This window comes from Canis lupus, chromosome 5 (genome assembly GCF_011100685.1).
Source record: "Canis lupus familiaris isolate Mischka breed German Shepherd chromosome 5, alternate assembly UU_Cfam_GSD_1.0, whole genome shotgun sequence".
NCBI lineage: Eukaryota > Metazoa > Chordata > Mammalia > Carnivora > Canidae > Canis > Canis lupus.
In genome coordinates, this window is record NC_049226.1 from 49448260 (window position 1) to 49475142 (window position 26883).

Consider the following 26883-nt stretch of genomic DNA (forward strand, 5'->3'; position numbering starts at 1 on the left):
TCACCATGGATCTTCTCCACCTTGTCCCTTACAGAGAATGCTTTTAGAAATGGAAGTCTTATGTTACTTCCCTGATCAAACACCTTTCATGATTTCCTGTTGCTTTTATGAATAAAGACAAAATCTGTTTTGTTCATCACCTTGCATGAATTGCACATGGTCTTTAAACAGTTTTTAAATTTAAACTTAATTAACATATAGTTTATTACTAGTTTTAGAGGTAGAGTTTAGTGATTCATCGGTTACATATAACACCCAGTGCTTATTATATCATGTGCCCTCTTAATGCCCATCACCCAGTTACCCCATACTTCTACCCACTGCCCCTCCAGGAACCCTCAGTTTGTTTCCTAGAGTTAAGAGACTCTTATGGTTTGTCTCCCTCTCTGATTTTGTCTGATTTTATTCTTAACTCAATAAACATTTGTTGAATAAATGATTTTTTTAATCCTATGGGCTGGCTGCTCTGTGTAGAATGAAGTGGAGGAAATAAGAGAGCAATCGATAGAAGGTATTGAAGACTAAGGACATTAAGGCATCAAGAATTGAGGATATTGGGTCCCTGGGTGGCGCAGTGGTTTGGCGCCTGCCTTTGGCCCAGGGCGCGATCCTGGAGACCCGGGATCGAATCCCACATCGGGCTCCCGGTGCATGGAGCCTGCTTCTCCCTCTGCCTGTGTCTCTGCCTCTCTCTCTCTCTCTCTGTGACTATCATAAATAAATAAAAAAAAATTAAAAAAAAAAAGAATTGAGGATATTCCAGGAAGAAGGAACATCATGGGCAAAGGATGGAGTATGGGTAACAGAGATAAGCAAAATGGAAAAAAAATTGAAGAAATATTATAGGCAGGACTGAAAATTGTACTGGGGCTGATACATAAATAGCTTTTTGAGCATCTTTAGAGCAGTGACCATCAATATCTTAGTTATGTACCACTAAGCAAATATTTCAACTTCTTGACTAAGATTTTAATGCTAATAATCTGAGAGGACTGTACAAAAATAAGTTATTATTTAACTTCCAGTGGGAAATATGAACTTGCATGCATACTATAATATTATAGCACAATGCCCAATGACCTCAAGATAACTCAATAATTACATTATATTAAGCTTTGCTAGTTGTTTTCTATTTGTTTCCTCTGATAGTTTCTCTTTTCCTCTTAGTTTCTTTTGGATTCTTTGACTATTATCTTTAGAATTCAATTTTAATTTATCTCAGTGTCTGGCACATGGCAGGGGCTCAGTATATATTTGATAATTAAATCAATGAATAAATATTAAAGCATCTAAAACATAAAATTCATAATAAATGGAAGCTTCTTCCTTTTCTAACTAGTGGATGAGGTGGTAGGAGGGATGGAGTTTGGGCAGGCATTAGTAGGATTCACTTAGCAGATGTGAGAAGAACCTGGCTATCTTTCAAAACTCAGGGTGGGAGGCACTTCTATATATCAGGAGTGAAGAAGGCAGAGATCTAGAACCATGGGGCTGGCCTAAGGCAATATTTTGATAAATGCTCATCATTATTATTTTTATAACACCTTGTATAAGTGTGTTTCATGTCTTTCAAAGTGTTTTTTACATCTATGATTTTGCTTGTTTTTTGGGGACAGTTCTGAAAGAAAGGCTGCTGATATTTTATGGATGCTAATTATATGTCAGGCACTATATGTATGTGTGTGTATACACATGTAAATTATATATCATATACAAGTTATATACATAGCACCTAATGTAATGTACTTGTATTTGCCTGCTAGTCCTATGACGTATGCACAGGATTGAAATCAGAGAGCCTCAATTTGTTTTGCCCCTAATAACTTTGAGTTACTCATTTGATGTTTATGGGAATGTTTCTTTATTCTGAATTCTGGTTCTCACTACTAAATATAAAATCTTGGAAAATCCATTTCCTTATCTGTAAACTACAGATAATAGTATATATCTAATAAAGCATTCATTCACTAACAAGTATTTATTAAGTGTCTATATATACCAAACTATGTTCTAGGAGCTTGCAGCACATTGGTGAACAAAAGAAATGGAGACTATTATAAGGTTGAAACAAGTTAATACATGCAAAGCAGTGCCTATCATAAAAAGAACAACCAATCAGGGTGTTATCTTAAAAATGTTAACTCTTTGTTAATAGTATTTTCTATGGTCACAGCCAGCCTGAATTTTCTTATGTGTAAATGGCACTGTTATAGTTTAGATATTTTTCTTCTCATAAATCCTGGCTTTTAAGGCTATGGATTTATCAAGGATTCAAGAGTCAGCTCTGAGTTGACAAAAGATCCATTTTTTGTACATTGTTTGTTCTTTCCTTGGTTGATCTTTCTTGGTTGGCCTTAAGTGTAGAAGGCTGTCAGAGAACATGATTTCCAGGGCAAAGTGATTTATAGGGGAATGAGAAATACATTGGTTTAATGTCATATCTATTATATCAGGCACATAGTAAATGTATAATAATTAATTATTTATGATTATTTATCTTAGAGATTCCTAAAAATTTCTTTTCTTTTCTTTTCTTTTTTTTCTTTTTTTCTAAAAATTTCTAATAAAAAAAGCTAAGTCAAACAAATGACTGGCCAGTGACAGGACCCTTTGGCAATATAATTTGTTGTAGATGGAGATCACGAAAGGTAAGTAAATATTTATAGGAAACCATAAAACATATACTATAAAGGCCAACAGTCCAGGTAAAATCAGGCCGTCCTTGGAAATGGAGAATCCAAGGGATTGACGAGGAGTGTGTTAAACAGACAGAAATTTCACAGGTTTGGTGATTGTTAGAAAATTGACTCCCCCTTCTATATCTAGGCATTTCTGCAAAACAGAGTTAAAGTCATTATTCTGAGATTCTTATTCAACACAAATAAAAATGTTCCTGAACAATTTAATATCCATATCCAAATGTAGAAAGATACATATGAGTGTTTTCAGCAATGGGAATTTAGGGGTGTAATTTAGAATGCGCAGTGATGATGAATTTCAATGTATTTCTCAGATATACTTCTCATTATCTACACAGTAGAAGCATTTGTGATCTATGCATTTTATTGGAACGCCATGAAATCTTCTAAATGCCTCTCTGTTAGCCTGAGGGACTGGAGTTGGCTTGGTTGGCAGGCCTACTGCTATAGGAGGAACTTTTTCACTCAAAGCTGAAAATCTTGGCAGTTGCACACATGTAGGGTAGATTTGAGCAGGTCATTGGGTGTAATAAGTAAAAGAAGTCCCTGTGTACTTGGAAACTGGAATACGATTTCCAGATTGGGAGAACTGTACAAACCAGCGAAGACCGGCAGGTTGAAATATGTAAGGGATTTTTACAGATATTTTTGTGGAGCAGACATTAGAGTCATTGTTGGTCTTCATCGATCTGCTTCAGCTTGGTATCTGGGAAAGTAGGCTATAGTTAATGGTCTAGGCATGAAATGGACACAATAGCCATTATTCTTATTTAAAGATTGTCCATTCCACTATTCTTTACCACCTCTAAAAACTAATTGCAATCTGTGCCTCTTTGCTATTGTCTATGCATATGTTTATTTAAAAACAAACACAAACAAAAATAAGGATCGGCCTCAAATCCCAACTGGCTGTGGAAAACAAAGTCATTAGAACAATGCCTTATGCATAAGGCCTCTAATTGGAATATTGGATGGCAAATATTAGATGGCAAAATCCTTCCACTTGTGTAGGAAAATAAGTCCAGTGTGTGATGGCCTTGAATGATTTAATGTAAATTAGCTACTGAAGTCAGAGTGGGTGTACCACAATCTTGCAGCATAGACAGAGTAATAGTTCCCAAACCTGGTTAAGCATCAGAATCACCAGTGAACTTATTAAAATGAAGATGTCACACCCAATTCACTGAATTAGTGTCTCTTGGAGTGAGGGACTCCTAAATTTGTAGTTTGAATTTTCTTTATAGTTTTTATTTTATTTTATTTTATTTTATTATTTTAATTTTTAAAGTAGGCTTCATGCTGGACATGAGTTCAATGTGGGGCTTGAACTCATGACCCTGAGATCAAGACCTGAAGTGAGATCAAGAGTTAGATGCTCAACTGACTGAGTCATCCAGGCACCCCTAAATTTTCCTCATGTTTTAATCTTAAGCACAGAAAAGTTTAGGAACTATTGGGATGGTGCATCGGAATGATTTCTCTCTATCAGAGTTTATCCAAGTGTGGCCTGCAGTCCAGTTGCCTCTGAATCTTGGAGTAGTAGGGTGTAAAGAGTAAGGAAAGAATGCACATTAAAATACAGATTCCTGGGCTTCACTCAAATCTGCTGAATCTGCATCTAATGAATGCCTCAGGTAAGTTTTTCATTAAAAATTATTATTTTTAGATCAGTTTTAGGTTTGAAGCAAAATTGAGATAAAGGCAGAGAGTGTTCTCCTATACCTCCTCCCCCCACACATGCACAACTTCCCCTGTTATCAACCTTCCCCACCAGTGGTACATTTGTTACAATGAATGAATCTACACTGACACATCGTTGTCTCCCAAAGTTCATAATTAATCTTAGAGTTCACTCTAAGTGTTGTACATTCTGAGGGTTTGGACAAATATATGATGACATGTATCCACCATTAAGGTACCATCCAGAGTACTTTCACTGCCCTTAAAGTCCTCTGTGCTATACCTTTTTATCTCTCCCCACTCTCCCAACCCTTGGCAATCACTCTTTTTTTATTGTCTCCATAGTTTTGTCTTTTCTAGAATGTTATATAGTTGGAATCATACAATGTATGGCCTTTTCAGATTTGATAGCTCATTTCTTATTAGTACTGAATAGTATTCCATTCCTGGATGTGCCACAATTGATTTATTCACTCACCTATTGAAGGTCATCTTGCCTAATCCGTGTTTTGAAAATTAGGAATAAAACTCTATATGTAGTTTCAGGTTTTGGTGTGGACATAAGTTTCAACTCCTTTGGATAAATACCAAGCAACATGATTGCTATATTATATATTAAGAGTATATTCAGTTTGATAAGAAACCTCCAAACTATCTTCCAAAGTGGCTATGCCATTTTGCCTTTTCACCAAAAATAAATGAGTGTTCCTATTGCTCTACATCCTCATCAGCATTTGTTGTTGCCAAGTATTCTGGGTTTGGGCTATTCTAATAGGTGTGTAGTAATATTTTAGTGTTGTTTTAATTTGCATTTTCTTGATGAACTATGATATGGAGCATATTTTCATATGCTTAATTTTCCACTTGCATATCTTCTTTGGTATGGTGTCTGCTAAGGTCTTTGATCCATTTTTTAATTAGGCTGTTTGTTTTGTTATTGTTGAGTTTGAAGAGTTCTTTCTATATTTTGGATCAATCCTTTACTATATGTGTCTTTTGCGAGTTTTTTTCCCCAGTTTTGACTTGTCTTATTCTTTTCATCAAATGATTCTTAAGTCAAAATAGCTTGAGCATTGCTGTTGTATATTCTCCTATGAATGGACCATAATTGTAGGAAGTTCACATTATTTAAATTGACTCTAACAATCAGTGTGGTGGGAAATCTATCAAAGAAATGGAAAAGGGAACTAGCCATACTGGGAGCCTACCTAATCCTAGGTAAGACACTTGGCAAATTATCAATATAATCTGATTTTTTCCCTTGGTAGGTATGTTATGAAGCATATATTAAGATACTTAATTAAAGAGACCCTTACTTGAAGTTCCAGAGTTAAGAGAAGTAGGAGCAAGATAGAAATTTGGGTCTAATCAACATTTAAGCCTTCCTTAAGCTTGACTATACCTGTACCAAATTGCCAATAAATCTATACTGAATTATGTGTAAGTCAGGAGAACTAAACTTTAATTCCCACTCTGATAGTATCTATCTCAGAGATAAATACCATGTTTCTAGTCCTGTTTCCTCACTCTTTATAGCTTAAGTGTCATGTAAAGATATGGCTCTGTTTCTATGGTGGTGTTCCTTCTTAAATATCTAGAAGATACTGGATAACAGAAAAAATGTCTATGGGAACTAAGCCTGGCATCTGAGGGTCACATGTTCTCTTCTTTTCTAAGTAACTGTCTGAAGTCAATATTTAAATGTTTTTTAAAAAAGAATTCTTAAGAAAGAGTTCTATTTTCTTCATATGTGCAGGCGGACTGAGACAGAAATCCAGTGTGTTGAACATGTATTGGCATTATTATTTACTTACATAATTTAGAATGCTCCCAGTCACCTGCCCTCAGAGTAAGGCCATATATATTAACACCAACAGAATCTCAAGAGACTTATTCAGTGAAACTAGAAAAATAAAAAAATGGTCTCATGTTCGCATGGCTATTTGCCTTCTACATTCTTGGATAAATGATGTCTAACCTCTGGGACCCTCTGTATACCAGTAAAGGTTAAGGGCTTTTTTTTCTAGATGGCTGTTCTATTTATAATGCAGTCTGCCTCATTCTGGAACTAAATCCTGTGGGAAACATTAACACTGGCATCCAGGCAGCCAGGAGATTTTTGATGGTTCTTTAAGTCACCCATACCTGTGCCCACACTATCCTTACAGGCCAGTGGGTAAGCTATGACATGGGATGCCTGCTTGTATGTCTTTCAATGTGACTAGGCTTTTCTAAATTATTTCCTCTGGCCCCAGGTCATGTTGCATCAGAGTAAGGTCTGTGGCCCCTCTAGACTTAGCATTTATACCCCAGGTTTTGTCCAGGTCCTTGCCTCGACTTACTTTTTCACCTCCTTCTATCCAGTTTCCTTAGCAGCAGCTCCACAGGATGCTGTTCATGGCATTCAGCACTCAACACTCAGGTGGTGACTGGCTTTGTTAGTGCCCCACCTCTCCACAGCTCCTTGATCACTGTAGGACAAGATGAACAAGGGCTTTAATAAAGATTAGGGTGACCACACACTGGTTTGCTAGTAAACATCCTTGTTTTCTTCCTTATCCCAGTATGAAAATTATTATTTTTAAGTATTTTTTTATCTCAGTATAATTATGAATAATGTTCTCTTTCACTTACAAAATGGCCCAGGTTTGAATGATTCAATTATATTGTCACTGCATGTATAATGTTCTCTATCCCATGGAAGTGGTTCTGTAGCGTCACACCTGAAAGACACAGAATTACATACCAAATAAAAAGCTGTCTTTGATGACTTTTCATGTATTATGGAGCTTTTCAAAACAGAGTTGCTCCTAGCACATAGGAGCATAAATAAGCATATGCTGGGACACCATAGGCATAAATAAATGGAAGTTTCATATTATCAAGTCTGATCACTTGTCACATTACCTGAGTTAGTGTGGATAGTAAATGCACAGTCAGATCATCTGCACTCCCCATAGGACTGCCAAACTCTATGTTAAAGGGGGTCTCAGGGCATACTTTTCACTTTGAATCCAAGTTATAGAGTTCTCTAACCAGCTCATATTTTCCATTTTCTATTGCCTGATTGCCTTACTTACCAGTTCTGTAACTCATTTTTAGATAAATAGAAGTGTTAAAATGATAAGAGATGCTGTTGCAGAAAAGAAAGAACTGAGAAGTCTGGATATAATAAGTGTTTGTAGCTGAAACAATCCAAGGTAAAGGAGGAAAGATAGCACATGAGAAACAAGGTCTACAGGAGTTTTACAAGTGTCTCTAATTTTATTCAAAAAGAAGGGGGTTATGGGGTCAGAGGATGGGAAAGATTGGGGGGAGCGCTAAAAGTTTTTTCAAATTATTGTTTCATCGCGTATGGCCACAGTGAAAGCCTCTGTTTCAGATGATGTGGGAAAAGTGCTCTCCCCTTCTGGGCCCAAAGGAAGCATGTAGTCTCTGAGGCGGCCAGATTCCAGGTCTTGGAATGAATGGTAAGCCTTGGAGCAATCACATGTCCTCTGCTGGGAATGCATTCCTGGGGATTTGTGGTCTCCCCCATCTGGGCTGCAGGTGATGGAGTGGCATTAGATTAGGGAGGAAGAAAAGGCCCAAGAAGGGATCTGAGACCTTGGGCTCCACAGGAGCTTTAGCTGGATTAACACGAAGGCTGCAGTCATGGCTAGGCCGAGGGATTTTCAACTCTCAATAGCAGCACACTTGGGTATGGTGCTGGGGGCAAGTGGAGGGAGTTTAAACTATCATAGAGGAGCATCTGAGTTTGAAGATGAAGACGAGAAGAAAACTTCTTAAACAGCAAAGGTCAGAGGAGCCAACTACATAGATAAGAGCAAAGATGAAGGACAAGGAGTTGATCATAAGTAAAAGGAACTCTTTTGGCATGAAACTGGTTGCTAAGTATTTGAGGAAAAAGATCCAAGTCTATAACCTCTTAAATACATGAAAAGCTTGTAAAGGAAGGCCCAGGTTTCTAAATAGAAGTACTATGTTCTATATTTTGACAAGAGTGGTTGATGGAGAGAAGGTTGTACTTAAAAAGACTAGGTTCGAGTCCTAGGTCTACCCTTAACTTCTCATATGTGCTTGGACATGTTCCATTTTGCCTCCATTTCTTCCCTTAAAAAATTGGACTCAGTATCTGTGCTAACATGGTAGCCACATATGATGACTTAAATTTAAGCTAATTAAACAAAAAAAATAGTTCTTCAGTTACACTAATCACATTTTAAGTAGTCAACAACTACATCTGGTTAGTAGCTACCATTTTGGACAAGGCAAATATGGAAGATTTTCATCACTGCAGAAAGTTCTTTTGAAAAATGTCACCAAGATGATCTCTGAGGCACCTTATAGCCTGAATTTTCTCTGAATGAGTTTGGGAACTGTAAAGAAAGTCACTGTCTGGTCAGGGATGACGCTCGATGCCATTTCTGCCCATTCCAGGATGTTCTGTGAGCAATCTTTGCAACAAAGCTCCCGTGGGGCTGGTGGAGTCTTTCTCAAAGTTGAACCACAGTCTGAGGCTCTTTCTTCCCAAACTCCGTCTCTCCTCTCCTTCCATGGGTATCAGATCTGCATTGCAGCTTGCCTACCGCTTCTCCTTCTCTATCTGTTGCAGGCATTGTCCTCAATCACTTGCATTTCTTTTCCTTTTTTTCTCTGTTTTATTTTTATTTGATAAGTTTTTATTTAAATCCCAGTTGGTTAACATTCAGTGCAACATTAGTTTCAGGTGTAGAATTTAGAGATTCAATACTTACATATGACATCTGGTGCTGATCACAACAAGTACCCTCCTTAAAATGCCCATTACCTATTTAACCCATCTCACATCCGCCTTCCCTTTGGTAACCATCAGTTTGTTCTCTATGGTTAAGAGTCTATTCCTTGGTTTTCCACTCTTTTTATCCCCTCTCTGCTCATTTGTTTTGTTTTGTTTTAATTCCACATGTGAGTGAAATCATATGGCATTTGTCTCTCTGACTTTTTTGCTTAGCATAATACTGTCTAGCTCCATTCACATCATTGCAAGTGGCAGGATTTCATTCTTTTTTATGGTTGAGTAATATTCCATTATATATATACCATCTCTTCTTTATCCATCCATCGGGTGATGGACATTTGGGCTCTTTCCATAATTTAGTTACTGTTGTTAATGCTGCTAAAAACATTGGTATGCATGTACCCCTTCAAATCAGTATTTTTGTATCCTTTGGGTAAATACCTAGTAGTGTAATTGCTGGATTGTAGAGTAGTTCTATTTTAGCTTTTTGAGGAACCTCCACACTGGTTCCCAGAGTGGCTACACCAGTTTGCATTCCCACCAACAGTGTAAGAGGGTTCCACTTTCTCCACAACCTTGCCTACATGAGTGTAAGTCATGGTCTGAGTGGGCAGCCAGGCCTCCTTTATGTTAGAGTCTTTCCTAGCTCTCTTCTCAGCCATAAACTTCCTAAGAGACATCCCATAAAAGATTTTTTGCCCTTTCTAGTCTCTACCTTCTGGGTTCTCTGACTGTGCCCTGTGTATTCTGTTCGAACAGACTATAGTTCAGAGCTCGTATAGGTCAGATCTTTTGCCACTATCTTGAGCTTGATATGTTTGACCACACTTTTACTTAAGTCCCATTCTTGCTCAGGATAGAGAGTTTGATTCTCCTTTCCTCTGTACTCCATGGCCTTGGCCACCTAACTTATTCCCAGGCTTGGATTTTTGAATTTCAGCCTAGAGAAATCAGTAGGTACCTTCTTGCCTGGAAGGTAAGGTGGATAAGACAACAAATGAAATGTTGCAGGAAAGTGGGATATTCCAACAGGAAGAAGTTAGATCTGCCATGTCTGGGAGCCTAGTGGAGTTGCAGAAGGGTACCCAGAAAGGTAAAGAACAGTCAATAGGCTTCCTTGACAGTCTTGGTCTATGGAGTAGAAGCTTGGAATATAGAAAAGGCTCCTAAGAGGCCAATGGTAGAATATATTGTATAATTCATTCACTTTTTTCCCCTTTAATATTCAGCAACTATTTGTGCTGTGCCAGGTCCTGAGCTAGCTGGGAAAGAAAACCTGCATTATCAAAGCCCCCACGCCTGAGTGCTTGTGGTCTAGACTGAAGACGAAATAGGGATTCAGGACCTCTCTCAGCAGAAAATCAACTATAACACTGAAAGAAAACATCCTAGTCAAACTATAGACAAGAGTATATTGAAGCTAAGTCCTTGGAGGTGGCTCTGGGGCTACTCAAACTCTCCTGCTTCGGATAGCCCTGTGATTTGGACTTGGACTCAAGCAGCTCATGCTGGGAAGAGAAAAGAACAGTAGGGTGTGGGATTCAGGAAGAGTCCAAAACTGGCCTCCCTAGATAGAGACTTTGTCCATTTCAAGCTTCTATGCCCTTGAATAACATGCAAGCCACTGGAGGACTCACAGAAGTGCTCATTATTTTAATATTGATTTTAATCTGTCATTCCATAACAACTTGTATTTGTAGATGTCTTCTGATAGACATATTGTCATTTGAAATATATGGAATTCATCCAGACAAATCACTTGCCCTATAGATAGGTGTAAAAGGATATAGATATGGCTGCATACAATAGAGACCCAAGATAATAGAGGCATATGTGAGACAGACACATTTAATTCTCTCATTTAAACATACTGTGGCTCTGCTTTACGAGTTCATGAGGGAAGGACTCAGGCCTCTTCTCTCTGGTTGCAGTGACATTCTTAGATCATGCTGTCAACCACATGGTCCAAGATTGCTGACTACCATACCTGGATTCCATACAGAAGGGAGGGGGGTGGAGAAAAGGGTGAACATGCCTTTTCCTTCAAGGCAGAGCCTGGACATTATACTTACACTCATATTCCACTGGCTAAAATTTACTTCCAGGCTCCCTGGAAAAGGCTATGTGCCAAGGCAAGGACAATGGATACTAGGGGATAATTTCCTTCAATCCCATTTAATTTACAGAGCATGGACCATTTCTAGCACTGCTCAGGTGGGGTTTCTAAACCTTCTTTTTTCCATCACCATCCCTCCAAATTACCTCTATTAATACTTTTTTTTTTTTCACTGTGGCTTCTAACTCCGTGTTTATTTGTATCCGTTGAGCTTCTTGCCAAGCAAAAACTATTCATATCTATTATGTGCCAAGCCTGGCACAAAGTAGATGCTCAAAACACTGGATGTCTGGCTCAGTAAATGCTTGGTGAATGGATGAAATCCTTTAGAAATGAAATGTTACTAAACCCCTGCATGAAAAGAGACATTCAACTATAGGTACTTTTTTTCCTCCCACGAGGACAGGCCAGGCTTGTACATTTTTGTTTGTTTGTTTGTTTGCAATTTTTTGAGATGATTACAAAAGTCTATTCACATTAGGCATGGTTTACTGAGGAAATGACTAAACAGGTGTAGAAGTTACCGATTTAGCAATCGCAGATGCAAAAGTCCCTGTGAATTTCAGCTTCTGGTCTCTCTAAGCCAGTAGCTCTCTCCAGTCCTCCGTGGATAGGAACTGGACAACCTTTTCTGGCTTGGTTATACCAAGTGGAAGTAACATCCTTTCCCACCCTCTGCCACATCAAAGGGGCCCTGGGAGCAGGGAGGAGTGTTATTGTGGCTTTTCACTTCAGGAAGCAAGCATAATGATGCTATTCATTGCATTAACTGCAAAAATCTATCATTAAGTCTTTGAATGTCTTATAATCATGGGGAAGGGAACTAATACTTTGAAGCTTCAAATATGCCCAGTGCTTAGTGACCACCTTTTCTTTTAATCTTCTCAATATTTTATGAGAAAGGTAATTTGAATCCCCATTTTACAGACAGGAATCATCTCAGAGAGATAAAATAATGTGCCCAATGTGATGCTGGGCTTGAAACTGGGATCTGTCTGTCCAACAGCCTCTGCTCTTCCTATGATGCCAGGTGGCTGTCCCTTATGTTCATAGACACTTTGTAATGCATAAAGCGCCTTCATAACACCATCCCTATGAGATGCGGGAGGCAGTGGTTTTGCTCCCCATTTTGCATGTGATGAATAGAGAGAGGTTCACAGATCTGGATGACTTGCCACATGTCACATTGCTATTAAGTGAGAGCCAGAGCTAGGTCTTCAAGTCTAGGGCTCTTTTGCCTTGCCCACACTCACTCTGTGCAGAAGTCTCGCAGTTGGCAGGAGGAGAGAAAAGGAGTTGATTTCTTAAAGATATCAAACACGGTCATGATGGAGCTGTGAAAATTAATGAAGGGAAACTGCACTGGGGTGGAGTCCGGAGGTTTGGTAGGGGGAACTCTCCTGTGCTACCACTTATAGGAGATTGCAGACACATGGGAAGAGAGCCTTGAATATGGAGACTACTTTACTACCCCAGCATGAAGAATGAAGGCTTTCTCCTTACTCCGGAAACAGCCCAACCAATGAGATAGTCACAATTCAGCCAATGAGAAACCGGTATACTTCCAGCTCTCAGTTTAATCCAATGGATTCTTTCTTTCTTTTTCCCTCCCTCCCTCCCTCCCTCCCTCCCTCCCTTCCTTCCTTCCTTCCTTCCTTCCTTCCTTCCTTCCTTCCTTCCTTCCTTCCTTCCTTCCTTCCTTCCTTCCTTCCTTCCTTCCTTCCTTCCTTCCTTCCTTCCTTCCTTCCTTCCTTCCTTCCTTCCTTCCTTCCATTTATTTGAAAGAGAGAGAGAGAGAGAGAGTGCGTGCAAGCAGGGGGAGAAGGAGCGGGAGAGGGAGAAGCAGGCTTCCAGCTGAGCAGGAGCCTGATAGGGCTCCATTCCAGGACCCTGGGATCTGACCTGAGCTGAAGGCAGACCCCTATGGGACTGTTCCATCCAGGTGCCTTGAGCCCATCTTTTGCTGGTAAAATAACTGGCCATTTTATTTTGGAGGTTAATAGAGTCCAGGAGAGATAACTGACTTGTCTTGATTTTCCCAGGACTTTTTTGGATTAAATACAGAAAGTCCTATATTCTGGGAACCCTTGGCCTTAAACAAACTAGGACTCTTGGTTCCCAGACCAGGTAGGCTTTCTTGAATTTCGTAGAAATTAATAATTTTCTTTGACAATGTCATGCCAAGAAGATAGCATCATAATAACAGTAGATAGGTGAATAAAAGTATGATCATCATTGGTTCAAAATTGTTCATTAAAAAAGTTAGTTCTAGTGGGGAATTCCAGAGTCTTGGAGTTCAAGAACTTGTTTCAGCTGAGCTGTATCTTATGATTATACTTCTGAGCTATCCTCATGTTAGCACTAAGACCCCTCTGCTCCATCTGTGTATTTAGCTAGCAGTGGTTCTCAAAGTTTATTATCCATAGAATCACGTGGGTAGCTTGTTAAAATACCGATTACTCCAGCCCCAGCAATTCTGATTCAGTAGGTGGGGGCTGGTGCCATGAACTTGTACCTCTAATGGGATCCCAGGTGATGTTGATGCACCCAGTTTGTAGAACACACCTTGAGCAGCACCTGGTGAGTACAATGCTCCCTAAAGTGAGGGTGCAAAGTAACCTACTGGGGTGCAGGAAAAGAATTGAACATTTATATATATATATTTATTAAATTTTTAAATATTGTGAATTTTTAAAATAGTAAATAAAATGTATTATTATGGTAGTAAAAGTAAATAATTTATGTAAATAAATATGCCTATTGTTGAGCGTGCCTGTCAAGAAACTCCTTATTTGTTTGTTTATTTATTTATTTATTATTTTTTAAGAAGCTCTTGATAGAATCAACCAATTGGCTTCTCTCCAGTAAAGCAGGGTGTACCTCCTACATCAGAGTCACCTGTATGCATCTGAAGTTGCATTCTGGGAGGAGGTGGGAACTGCATATTCAACAGGCTACCTAGGTGATTCTTGCACTTACCATTGGAAGCCCTGACCTAAACTCTGGGACTCATTCTCTGAGCCCATGGTTCTCAAAGTGTGGTTCTGAAGCATTAGCATCATCTGGAAACTTGTTAGAAATGCAAATTATTAGGCCTCACCCCAGACATACCCAGTTGAATACTCTGGGGGTCCAGCCAGCAATCTGTGGTTGAGCAAGCCCTCTAGGAGATTCTGATGCCTGACAAAGCTTAAGGAACACTGCTCTCCACAGATCTTTAAGAAGATGGAGGTAGTGACTCAGTAATGGGTTACTCTCAGAGTCCCACTGTTTCTGACTTTTTAAGCTGCAGACAGATTTTTCTAGAAGCTTGAGTTCCCTGAGAAAATGGATTCCTACTTACTTTCTTCTCTCATGCAATCAGATAAACTAGGTCGTAAACTCAACCTCACTGAATCTTAGCTTTTGATCTGTAAAATGGGTGAATCCTAATGATGTCTTGATTGTAGAGAGCCAATGGGATGATGGGTGAAAAAGGGGTTTTGCTGATTGTAAAGAGCTATGAAAATCGTATTTAACTTTAAATTTTTGAGCTCTGCTTGAATTTGTTTCACAAGGTTTGTTCAGGCCTCTCCTCTTGTTCATAATCGGATCCAATCACACTTGCATTTCTTCTAACCACCCACCTATTACCATTTACAGAGTACCTGCTGTGTGCCAGGCAAGCTTTGTTCCTGCTTTACACACTTTATTTTTAATCCTTATAGGTCAAATAGTTCTCCTCATTTTGCAGATAAGGAAACTGAGATCCAAAGAGTTTACATAATTTTCCTAATAAGTAGCAGAGCTTGGATTTAACTCAAGGCTGTCTGACTACAAAACCCACACTTCTTGAATCATAGTGCATTAAATCCTCATTCTTGTCTCGTCTTTAAAATTGACCTTTGTTTGTTCCTTTTGGGCCCCAACCTCCCGTAAGGTAGCTTATCTCCCCTGGCCCTGAGCCCTGGTTTAGACACTGCTCCAAGGGGCTGGCAATATCCCACTGGAGTCAGCCAATGCCAGAGGCACACAAGAGTCTGTAAATATCACAGCTTCACCCCAAAGCAGATTCATTTCTGGTTCTGCCTCAAACATCTGAAAAGTTAGCTTTTAAATACTATGGCTTTCTATTTCCAACACACACTCATGCAGACTAGACTGCCTTAGGAGCCTGTCCTATTTGCTCCCTTAGTATCTCAGGCTTACTTGTCTTATATTCATTCCTTAAAGTGGTGAATTGTGTGCTGTAGGTGCTGGTACATGGTCCACCCAACACCCATTCTCTTTCTTGTTGTAAGACTGATTATTCAGCCACCTACTTCTCCGTGGTACTCAGGAGAAGCAGCCCATCCACCACTCCTTACTCTAAGGGTAAGTCATGATTGTCTGTTCACAGCAGCTTGATTCCTCTTTTCAGTCATTGGTTTCAGGAGGGGCATATTACACAATAATGGCCAATGACTGAGGAAGAAGTCTCCTCGGGGCTCTGGGAAAATGTTCTTAACTGACAGTGATATCTGTAAGAAGCCATTCCCTTGCTTCCTCTGCTGCATGAGGTTGCTTTACATGTGGGTTCTTAAAATTACGGCAGCCATGTTGTATCTATGAAGATAGCCAGCATGTGGCAATGCCAATGTGTTAGGAATGGAAAGGAGCTGAGTTTTTACAACAGTATTGAGACACTGTATAGAACATTCTTGAAAGAATCCTACTGTCTGTTTGGGCTGTTATAACAAAGTGCCACAGCCTGGGTAAGCCTGTAAATAACAGAAATTTATTGCTCACAGTTATGGAGACTAGGAAGCCCAAACATGGTTGTGTTTGGTGAGGGCTTCTTTCCTGGTTCATAGTCAGTGCCTTCTTATTCTATCCTCACATGGTGGGAGGAGCTCAGTTCTTTCTGGAGCCTCTTTTATAAGGCACTAATCCCTTTCTTGAGGGCTCCACCTTCATGACTTAAGTGATTTCCAAAATCCCCCTTACCAATACCATTACCTATGGGGGTTAGGACTTCAACATATGAATTTTGGAGGGCGGGGGATACAAATATTCAGAACATAGCACCTACCTTGAACTTCTTGTTGCATGAGATAATAAACCCTCCATAGATGAAAATTCATGTTTTGAATTGGGGTTTATATATTCATTATTTGTAGCTGACAGCACTGTAATGGACATCTTGAAACTACTTCTTTTGTCCCTACACTGGAAGGTGGAGATTTTATTTTTCCTGTCTAAAGTTATATTCTTAACATCTAGCCTGTAACTGACACATAGCAGTTGCTCATCAAGTGCTTATTGACTGAATGAATAAGAGCTCTATTAGGGAAACTCACTGAAAGTAGAAATGTAATATTCTTGCTTAGAAGGCAGCTTAAAAATCACAACTTGAGGTGACACTGTGTATGAACCAGGAAGAATTTCTTCTGGATCATACCCACTCAGAGATAGAATCCTTGAATATCAGAGCAGAAAGGGGTGTTGGACACAGCTATCCCAAACTGCTTTCTCTCTTTCTCTCTCTTTTTTTTTAAGATGAGGAAAAGAAGCCCCCAAAAGGCAAGCAATTTATCTAAGGCTCCTGTCATGGACCAAATGTTTGTGTCCCTCCAAAATTCAGAAGTTGAGCTCCAGTCCCCAATGTGACTGTATTTGCAGAAAGAGTTAAGGTTAAATGAGGTTCTAAGGGGATGGGAAGTCCAGTAGGATTAGTGTCAGGAAGAGAGATCAGAGACAACCCTCCCTCTTGCCTTCCCCAACATGAAGGCGTAGTGGGAAAGTGGCTGTCTAGAAGCCAGAAAAAGAGCCCTCACTAGAAATCTAATTGGCCAGCCTGTGATCTTGGACTTCCCAGTCTCCAGATTCTCTGAGCCTCTTTCTAACATAGGTAGCAAAGGGGTAATGATTCCTGTTGGCTGACTTCCGAGGTTCATGGTAAAGATAGATGGTGTGATAGAACTGGACAAGTTCTGCAAATTGTACAATTCAAAGCAAATTTATTTTGCTCTTATACTAGATATCAAATATGGATGTATGGAGATGAAGTGAGAGAAAGCTATAACTAGGGTGCTAACAGGTCTTGGTGGTGGGTTCATAGGGAACACATACACAAAAGGATTCCAATAAAAAGGAGGAGAATAAAAAGGTATTGGGATGCAAAATTGCTAGTTTTCAAGAGCTGGCTTGTGCCAGGCACTGTACTACATATATGCATCCATTATTTTGTATGGTCATCACATTAACCCTGAAAAGGTGGTTTGGTTTTTACCAGTGAAGAAACCAAGGCTGTGAGAGCTTCAGTTGGTTGCTGAGGTAACAGGTAGTCGAGCAAAATTTGTATCTAAATCACCTGGCTCAGCATCCATGCTCTCTGTCGCACCATGGGCCACTCCAGAAACTTGAAGGCATCTGTCTGGATGACCCACTTTGAGGTCCTTCTGCCTCTAGCATAGCAATACTCCTGTTTTCCCAAAGGTCCTGCCCTGACTGAGCAGTGGAACTGTGCCAGTAAGGTGGCTTAGATAGTGGAGGTTCAGAGGTCATTGTGTAGATGATCATGGTGACCAGCTACGGCAACCTCCTCCTGCTCCATCAGCCTAGTCCACAAAAGACTAGGCCTGGATAATTCTTTATTTTAATTTTGGTGTATAGGCCATGTAATTTGCCTTTGCTTCAGTTGTATTTGGACTATAAATCTGACCTCTGGGATGAGGGCAACAAGACCTAGTAATATATGTCTCCAAATCAGGCTTGGGTTCACAGCCCCGTTATACCACTGCTCACATGTTGGCTTTGTGCAAATTTCTTCTAGGTCTCAGTGTATTTACCTGTGACAGGAAGATAACACCTTACTTGTAGGATTATTGATATATAGTGATGTTGAATGTAATTTTCCCATGCAGTAGATACTGCGAATCTGATAGCCATTCCTTAAATTCATTTATAGAAGAAAGAGAAAAAATTAACTTTTCTTTCTCCCTATTTAGTATTCCACATCCTTCAAGTCCAGTCACTATCTTTGTTTTCTTTTCCTATACCTTTCATGTGTCTTCTCAACTTAGCCTCTGTTTCCTACAGTTATATTTCTGATACAGCCTACTCTACCTTTTTATTCCGGTTTGCCCTCCCAGCTCTGTTTATTTCTCCAAATGGATTCTTTTGCTATCTGCCCCGCTCTCTTCCCCTCGCTTCCTTTCTCCCCTCCCTCTGTCCAGTTTGAATCCCAGAATTGCTATACGAAGTAATAGAGGGCTGTGTTTGCCCTGAGTTTGTTTCCAGCTCCATTCAGTATCTGTCTCGCTCCAGGAATTTTTGAGGCCAAAACATTTGGCTGTGGAAGTGTCTCCCTATGGCATCCATTGAGGTGCATCTGGATTTTGCAGCCAGCAGCCTTTGAAGCCCTATAGTGCATCTGGTAGAAAATGTTTTTGGCCAACAAGGAGCTCAATTATCTATGCGCTTTCCCCCCAATCTCTCTTTCAATCTGTTAAAAACATCCAGATTTCTTGGGTTCCATTTAGAAGGGAAAACTATAACCACTTGGGAACTCTGATAGTAAAATCCTTTGCTGGCTCCCCATTGCCCAGGGAATGAATGCTAAAGCACTCTGCAGGCAATCAGGGCTCTCAGAGTCCAGCCTCAGAAACAGCCTTTAATCACTGGTTCTTAATCTGGGGTTTGGGAATCCCTTGAAGTTCCAAGCAGAATTGTGTATATGTACTTTTTCCCCCCTTCTGGATAGAAAGTTCAAAGCTTTCATGAGTTTCTCAGAGTTCCTCAAATCAAAATGATTAAGTACTCATCAATCCATTAGGCTTGCCCTTAAGTCAAGTAACTAGCGCATCCAACTATCCCTTTCATAGCCTTAGTTCTGAACTTCTTGCCTTCTGTGCCCTTACCTACTGCCTTCCCAGCCCACATCTTACATCTGTTCTCACTTTCCTACTTACTGGCTTCTCTCTCCTGTTTTCTCTTTGTAGCATTGTCCTGATCTTCAAAGCTGACCACTGGTTTTTTTTTTTCCTTGATGATGACTTTGCTTGTCTTTAAGGATCATTTTCTGATAGTGTCTTAGTTTGGCTTCCTCTCAGAAGCAGACCCTGACACTAAATCCAATGTAGATGGTGTATTTTGAGGGTGATCCCAGTAAGAAAGTGACAAAGTAAGACAGAGTGGAGAAGGGAGCTGATAGAGAATGATTATCAAAGAAGTTAAAAACGTGGGCAGCTGGAGCCTAATTTTACAGGGAATCGCAAGTTTCAGGCTTTTCCTACCTGAGGTAAGTGAAGGGAGGTATTTTTTTCACCATTAATCCTTGCTTGGGGAAGGTGGGGAGCAGACCTCAATTCTCTAGCTACCTGGCCTGCCTCACATGCAGGCAGGGTGGGCTATACCAGCTAGAGGGTTAGAGGTGACAACAGTGGAAGTTGAGCAGGCTTGTACAGAAATGGTGGGTGATGAAGGAATATAGATGGGCCCACAGTGTCTGCTACATGACCTCAGCTCTACTTAATTTACCTTATTCTAGGCTTTTTGTAGCTCTAGCTTTTTGTAGCTCTCAGTTTTGGGGCTACCTCTCCTTATAGGACTTTTGGGGCTACCTCTCCTTTCATGTTTGCTGCATCAGACCTCCCCGATTCCCAGGTGTAGACACTGTTGTCTTGCTTCTGTCTGATTTCTCATTTTGTTCCCATTGCCTGTGATGTCCCTATCTTCTGCAGAAGACTTCATCATAATTCCAGGCTAAGATAACATGTTCTCATTTTTGCAGATCTAAGTTAGAATCAAGTACCTACTCTCATTTGGTCCCTTAACATTTTGTGTTTGCTCCTATGAAATTGGCAAAACATTATGGGTGGATGTACTGTCTCCTTTCCTAGGAAATGGAGTTGGAGGTCAGGTATCGGTTTATCAATCTTTGCATCTCACAGATGAATCAAATGTTTGGCACATTGTAGGTATTTGGAAAAGATTTGCTCAGATGAAGTTCACAGTATCTAAGAATACATTTCATCACTACATCATGCCATTGGACATGGACTATTTTGTTTGGCCTCTAAAATCTAACTCCCTATGTGGTTTATTTGAGGGACAGTCTTTTTTTAATTTTTCTTGAATTGATGTATTGTGATATCCTCACTGCAGTTGCCTTTCTGGAAATCAGTGCTTTAGGATTACCCTAAAATTATCCTATAGAGAGACACCTGGGTGGCTCAGTTGGTTAAGTGTCTGCCTTCCACTCAGGTCATGATCCTGGGGTCCTGGGATCAAGCCCCACATCAGGCTCCCTGCTCAGTGAGGAACTTACTTCTTTCTCTGGTTTGCCTCCCGCCTCTGCCCCTGTCCCCTTCCCCCCACCTGGTCATGCTTGCTTTCTCTTCCGCTTTCTTAAATAAATCAACAAAATCTTTAAAAAAATTATCCTATAGAGAAAGATGCTAATTAACACAACAAATATTTACTGAGCATTAATTATATTTTAAGTACCAGAAATACTCATCTAAATATACTGTCAGGGAACTCTCAGTCTTGCTCCACTACTTCCTGGCCATGTGCACTTGGATAAGGAAATTTGTCATCAGCTGCCTCAGTTTTCTCTAAGAGGATTAGATTCATTATCTTTAGAGGAGCCCACTTCTAATTCTGTGATGCTCAGACATATTTTGGATGCTAATGATAAAGATAATTTTTTGACCCTTTCAGATCCTGCTTCTTCTCCCATACCAACACTAAATTAGAACTAATATAGTTGGAACCACAATGTCTAGCCTGTATTTACAATCTTGGAGCAATGCCTGTGTCTGTTCTGTATGCATGGAGAACTCCTCTCTATGACCAGATTGTAAAGTCATTGCAAAAGTGTCCAAGTCTCCCTGCCTCAGAACATGTCTGTGGGATTGGGTTATTATAAAATAATGATGGACTAGTGAACATCTTTTGGGTAGTTTCAGGCCCATCTTGATAATTCTTACTCAGCCTTCAAGGGTCAGTTCAGCTGTGTCCTTCAGGAAACCTCTGAGCATTCAGCTTGGGCTAGTGCCCATGCAGTGGTTCTCTAGCATCTGGTGCTTGTCATATTATATAAATATTATTAGCTGTGTTTCCACCTAATTGACTATCAGCTTATTGAGGTCAGGGGCTGTACTTTGTTTGGCTTCTTCTCAAATGGAGTGTCTGATATAAAGAGAGTCTCAGTCACTATTTGTAAATGGAATAGAACTCACATGTACATATTTTCCTGTTTTGGGAAACAAACCATGGATTACCATGGATTCTCCTTCCAGAGGTAAGTGACTTTCCCAGCAGGCTTTTCTCCAACATCTTCTTTTTCCCCTCATCTATTCAGTCTTTCATTACCTTTCTTGAATGATTTATAGAATAAGTTACATACAGCTCTAATAAAGCCAAAACTTTTTCACAGTACTTCTGGGGCTTACTGTACTTACTTAGCTTCTGGAGGTAATTGTTCACTCAGGCTCTTACTTCACTTTTTCATTCCTTTGTTCAGAAAAGGAGGTGATTTATGCTTTCTGGAGGGTGAAAGAGGCTCCAAGTTATTTAAGTCAGTTAGCATAAAAGTTTTGTGGAAATAGTGGGCAGGAACATGCCATGTCCATTTTCTGGGAAGTATTAGTAATTGTAGAAAAGCATTGGATAGATTTTAAACTCTTGATGTGTCTGATCATTTTTATGCCCTTTTTCAGAGATTTCCTTTGATTTTAATTTACTTTCCACAGATTTTTCCTGCCCCCAAGCATTTTAGTGCTGTATTATCAGAATGGAGCTTCAGGAGTTCAAGGGTATGTCCAGGCCTTGCCTGTACCAAAGGATGAGATTAATAGGGGTCCTTTCCACAGGGAGGGAAAGAGGGCTAGGGCTGAGAAGCAGGCATCAGTTATCCAGAACAGCCAAAAGTAAGGTAGCCATGCCTCCACCAATGGGGGAGGCAGAACAATCCGTGTTTAGAGCAGCCTGGGTTCTACACTATAAAAACACTGCAAGTGGAATTGGGAGGGGAGACAGGATGCAAATGTGAAAAGGTAGGCCATGGATGAGAACACTCTAGATCAGACAGTGTGAGATGTGAGCTACAGAAAATAGAAAATGGCTAAGGAATGAAGTTGTCAGTAGAAGAATCCACCAACACCAGCTGTCTTAACTGATGCCTCATGTATGATGTAGGGACAGGTGCAGCACCTTAAAGAGGTTCCAGTTATCTGGACAGAAGGTACAGACAAAAGGTCCCTATTAATAGGGTTTTACCTTCACCTATAACACTTTCCAATCCCTGGAAACTTCTGGAGTAGAATTATACTATCCGTGGAGAGAGTAAATATCTTAGGCAGTCATGCCTTTTATGATTTTCCTCCTATGTCTATTTTCCATTCATTTGGATTTTACTTAAAAAAAAAAAAAAAAAAGAGTCATTCCACAGACCTACCATGCCTGTACTTCTGCTGTGTGGTATGTGAACTTGTGGGATAGTTATGAAAAGCCAAATATAAAACAGGTGTCCAAGCACTGGAAACAACAAGAGAGCAAGACCAAATTGATTCCAGTACTATGCAAGAGACACCCCCTATCTCAATTCACCCGTAAATGCTGACTCTGTAGCCACCAACCCTCTTGTTGTGGCTTCGACTCTCCCATGCATCTGCCACATCTTATGGAGTTGTGGCTCCAGCAGGAAAGGAATGGTTTCCATGCAGTTCAGCTCACAGCCCCCCTTTCTCCTCTTTCACTGATATTTCCACCTGTAAGTGCACTCTGTAAACCCAGAGAGAACACAATGCCCTATTACTTTTTAAGATTTAAATTCCTTACTCACAAAATAGTTGCCAAAAAGCAAGTAACCCTTACACTTATTCACTGCAACCTTGGTGGACTATCCATTGAAATTAACTCTAATTAGCAATTCACTTAGAGGTACAAATTAAAGTTTAATGACTGAAAACCACGGATTGAAACTCAAGACCCTCAATTCAATAACTATCTCTTGGTCTTATAATGGAATTGAAAGAAATAGAAAATTCATGTCTGTCCACAGGAAGCTTAGTGTCTAAAGTGATTCAAGCCACATTTGAAATCAATAGCATTTGGTTCCATGAGGACAAGAGATATGGTTGAGACATTCTTCCTGGTCTTAAAGAGGTCAAAGTCTAGTGAGAGAGATATTCTGGGGTATGATTTGTTGATACAGTATGATTCATTCTATCTCTTTTGAAGGTACAAATTAAACATTTCCAAATCTCAATCCCGTTGACTTCAATGAGACCTTTCTTCTCAATTCAGAGTCACTACTGTGATTGAGTCAAGGATTCTAAGGAACTTGAAATAATTTCAAGGGGTCAGTCCTGATAACTACTGCCCTGCAGATAAAAAATAAGAAATTTTGATCTGTGGCCTCCATGGTCCTGTTCTCTGCTGTAGTTATTCTCATAGGACATTGTCACTCAAAACAATTATTGAGTGACTTGACCACTGCAGTAAGTGCTGCAGGGTTTCAGACATAGTCACAGAAACCAAGTGTATCTGTTTGCTGGGAGGTCAGGCTCTCAAGTGCAAGGAACAACTGAAAATACAGGCTTGCCCCCACACCCCTGCTAGTAGTGGTTAAAATGGCATGAAGCTGTCTTTGGTTTGGAGTTCAGACATGAGAAGTTGGTGTGTTTGATGCATTTTCCAAATTAATGTTTGAGATTCTCAATTTGATAGGAATTTTGGGATGGAATTGCTGGGAGTTTTATTTTATTTACAAAACTAGAAATAAAGGAGAAGGTGCAGAACTGAGGGAGATAGTTGTTAGTTCAGCTTTGGTCATGTAGATTCTGGGGCTTCTGTGAAACATCTGAGAGGAAATTTTGATATAGGCCTTTGGGTATAAAGGGCTGGAGCTATGAGAGTGGTCAGACCAGAGATATAAGTTTGTGTATCACCATCATCATCATCTTATTATTATTAATCCTACATTGTAAATGAGGTTAAAAACTTGCCAGCGTCTCACCTCTATCTTATCTGGTCTCTTCCCGGTACTCTGTCTCACTCTCATTTCTGCATCCCTCTATGCCTAGTCTTGTTCAAATGAGGTGCTCAGTAAGTATTTTCATATATCTACAAAACTCCCTAGATAGACATCTCAAATCCACTTAAATTCTGCTGGCGACTCTTGTCATTTGGAAGAGTGTGCTTTGAAACTGTGAGCTCTCTGATGACTGCACTCTGGGAGACAACAGGCGAGGAAACGCGCGGTGAGACTGCTAATTGCATTTACTGGACCACACGCCTTCCCTGGCTCTCAGAGGAATACATGTTTCCAAGAAATATGGGGTTTGTCTGAGGTCCAAGGGCACTTAGACAATGGAGAAAACAAGTCCCTCAGGTTGTGGTTAATGCCTCTGCCTGTCTCAAGACCTGACTCCCTGCTGCCTTATTTATGTCTGAACAACCAGGACTTCAGGATATTTGTGTTTAGATTTTGTGTATACAAATATAAGGCTCTTAGTTGGGGTGAATAACACCTTGTCCAGGGTTTCCAGTGCTCTTCATGTGAATTGCATATAGGGTTCTAGATTTAGAGATTGAAGTCTGGGCTCTGATTGTTACTTCTGACCCCTAGAGGCATATGACCTTGGGCAAGTAACTTTAATTGTCTGAGTTTTGTTTTCTTTACTCATAACAGGGAATTAATATCACCTGCCTCCTAGGGTGGTTGCAAGGGTTCAGTGAAATGGCCAGTGTGAAAGTATGTACCACATGTCCAGGAAAAAATACCTGGTGGGTGTTAGCAAAACATATTCCTCCAAGTCTTTTGGAGGCTGGAGACTTCTTGCCCATCTTCAGCTGGGGAGACCCTCTCATCCCACACATCATGCCATCTGTAGTTAAATGGAACTATTCTGCTTCAGAAAGCACCCCTGAAATAATATTTTAAACCACTGTAATAGATGCGAATTTCTTTGGCTCTCTAGAACAGCCACTTTTCTTGGGGTAAATCTCTCTTGCTAATGATGTGTTCTGGTGGAGGCTGCTTATCATAGATCCTGCCCTTGGCCAGAGAAATTGGCTCCTGGGTTAGGCCATCCCTAGACCTCCAGTCCTTGAACCATAGTTATTAACCTAAGAATGTGTAAAATGTCCAACTGGGCCAATGTCTTTCTCTTGAAGTTTAAATGAAAACTGACCCATGGAGGGACAAGTTTTCTTTCCTGTTAATATAGGAAGAGAAGTAGAGGCAACAACTTGAGAGAGAGAGACTTCTGATAACGAAATCAGTTCCTAAGCTATTGTCCAGCTTCAGACCCTGCTCTTTCCTGATGCATGAGCCTGTAGATTCTCCTCTTTGCTTACACTAATTTGGTTGGAGTTTTGCACTTATAACTATCACAGTTGTTTCTGTTTATTATTGCATGACAAACTACATCCAAATTTAGTGATATAAAAGAAATCCTTCAGATTGTGTCCTGGATTCTGTGAATCAGGAATTCAGACAAGATACCAGGGGAATAATGTCTCTGTTCCATAATGTCTGAAATCTTGGCTGATAAGACTTGAATAGGTGGGGTGACTCAAATAGCTCAAAAGCTGAGGCTACCAATGGGGTTGAAGGTCCCACCACTAAGATGGCTCCTTCACACACATCCCTGGCACCTGGGCTGGAATAACTTCAAGGTAGGCCTCACCTGCAACTGTTGCTTGGAGCAGCAGCATGTGGCCTCTTTTGGTAGCTGAGTCTCCTGACAGGATGGTGGCTGGGTTCTAAGAGGGTGTCTCAAGGAGAAGCATTGGGAGAGAAAGTGTTCAAAGACAACAGGTGAATCTGCATGACCATTTATGATCTAGACTCTGAGGTCACATAGTATCATTTCTGACATACTCTGTTGGTAGAAGCAATCAAGGAAAGGGGAGGACATGGACCCAACTACTTGATAGAAGGAATCTCAAAGAATTTAAGGCCATTTTAAAAATACAAATAAACATAATGATAATTAATACACCTGTCTTCCTTTTTTTGTATCCAGCCTCATCATTGATACTGATGTTGATCATTTATAATATATTCTTAGGTACATCTATGCATCACAGAGCCATAGATGTTGAAAGCTGAGGGATGTGAGAAATAATCTAGTTGATACTTTTAATTTTGCATATTCAGTTCAAAAGACATTTATTAAATTCAACTCTATGCCAGCTATTGTGCTTGGTACAGAAGATAAGAAGTTGAACTAAGTGCACAGAATATCCATATAAGAAGTTTATAATTCAAGGGAAGCATTTCCTAAAGCATCTTCTGAAAGATTAGGTTTCACTGAATGTTAAGCATTTTATGATGAATAAAAGTTATGTTATTAAATATTCGAGAAACATAGGGTTTAATAAAATGAAACATGCTCTTCATGATAAGATTTTTTAGGGCTATTAATTAATAGCCCTATTTTTTAAGGCTATTAATGTGCATCTATTATCTTTGAACAAATGTTGATCAAATGAAGATTATTGGATGAAAGTGCATCGTGCATCTCCAAGGTAGGGGTGAAGTTCTCTGACCTTAGAGCCACTTTCCTTGAAACTTACACCCAAACCATTTTTCTGTGGAAAAAATTTTGGGATTGACAACAGAAAGAGAAATC

At 39.9% G+C, this 26883-nt stretch overlaps 2 long non-coding RNA genes across 7 annotated transcripts in view; one reads left to right on the top strand and one right to left on the bottom strand.

Moving 5' to 3' along the window:
* LOC119871878 overlaps window positions 1-26883 on the top strand; it is a 280228-nt gene that overhangs the window by 38601 nt on the left and 214744 nt on the right. The gene's annotated exons all lie outside the window — the stretch shown is intronic.
* Window positions 3082-26064, bottom strand: LOC111095937. 2 transcript variants are annotated; one of them, XR_005359693.1, is made up of 5 exons: window positions 25936-26039; window positions 21703-21786; window positions 7014-7102; window positions 6722-6850; window positions 3082-3405 (listed from the first exon to the last, which is right to left on the bottom strand). It is a non-coding gene; the product is annotated as an uncharacterized LOC111095937 (long non-coding RNA). The 2 variants fall into 2 exon arrangements; XR_005359692.1 differs by lacking the exon at window positions 21703-21786 and having other exon boundaries at window positions 25936-26064.